Genomic DNA, 1,483 nt, shown 5'->3' with positions numbered 1-1,483 from the left:
AACAGAGTCTCGCTGTCTTCCAGGCTGGAGTGCAGTGGTGTGATCTCGGCTCACTGCAAGCTCTGCCTCCCAGGTTCATGCCATTCTCCTGCCTCAACCTCCCTAGTAGCTGGGACTACAGGCAGCCGCCACCACGCCCAGCTAATTTTTTGTATTTTTTTTAGTGGAGACGGGGTTTCACTGTGTTAGCCAGGATGGTCTCGATCTCCTGACCTCGTGATCCACCCACCTCGGCCTACCAAAGTGCTGGGATTACAGGCATAAGACGCCGCACCCTGCTGTCCAGCAGAATATTTCAATCATCGAAGAAAGTTCTATCCAACTGTTCTTGGGTGTTTGATTAGGGGAAAATAAGGTTCAGAACACTTGAGAGAATATTAGGCAATAGGAGGGTGAGAGTGATATAAATAGGCAGTTGTTAATATTTATAATTATTATAATAGTTCCAAGAACTGGGTTAAACAATTTATATGCATGGTCCCTCATTCCTTATAACCTCTTCATGAGGTGGGCACACATATTATCCCCATTTTACAAATGGTTAAATACCTGCTTAATTCTGTCTTTTCCTCCACCCCATCAGTCTCTACCGTGGTTTTTGGTGATTTCCCCTTTGTTTAAGCATTCTGGTGAACTAGGACCCAAAATAGGAAACAAGAGAGTGCTGACTTGGATGGGAAATAGAGCTGCTTGAACAACTCCAAGCAAAAACAATGTGCTGATTGCCCTCCCCTAAGCATCACCAGCTCACATTTACCACCAGTGTCACCTTACAAGTCAGGGCCAATGCTTTTACTCCGCAGCCAGCACACATGCGTTGTGGGCCTGTTATGGAAAAGGCTCAACTGTGCAGGCTCTGGGGGAGAAACAGAAGTGGGTATGTATGTCAAGGCTTCTGCCCTCAAAGAAGCCTATCTTGTAAGGAAAAAAGATGATGACTTCCGGGATCCTACGTGTTTATGCCAGGCTGTAAGGAAGGGAAATTTCATGGACAAGGAGGATTTGAGCTGGGACTTGGAGAATGGGAAGGATTCTAAAAGGCAGAAACAATAAGGAACTGCCTGTCATGCAAACAGAAAGGACGACAGAAAAACATGTATAGAGGCAGGAGTGGAAGAGCTGCATCCACTGGGCACAGCAGCCAGCATCTGTCTCATCAGTTCTGATTCTGGACTGATCATCCAAAGCTTTTATTTTTATTTATTTATTTTTTAATTTTTTGAGACAGAGTCTCGCTCTGTCGCCCAGGCTGGAGTGCAGCGGTGCAATCTTGGCTCACTGCAACCTCCGCCTCCTGGGTTCAAGCAATTCTCCTGCCTTAGCCTCCCAAGTAACTGGGACTACAGGCGCACACTACCATGCCTGGCTAACTTTTGTATTTTTATTAGACATGGAATTTCACCATATTGGTCAGGCCGGTCTTGAACTCCTGACCTCAGGTGATCCGCCCATCTCAGTCTCCCAAAGTGCTGAGATTACAGGC

Source organism: Mandrillus leucophaeus, unplaced genomic scaffold (genome assembly GCF_000951045.1).
Source record: "Mandrillus leucophaeus isolate KB7577 unplaced genomic scaffold, Mleu.le_1.0 Scaffold1099, whole genome shotgun sequence".
NCBI classification, from domain to species: Eukaryota; Metazoa; Chordata; class Mammalia; order Primates; family Cercopithecidae; genus Mandrillus; species Mandrillus leucophaeus.
The sequence above is the reverse complement of the archived record's forward strand: the minus strand, read 5'-3'. Positions refer to the sequence as shown.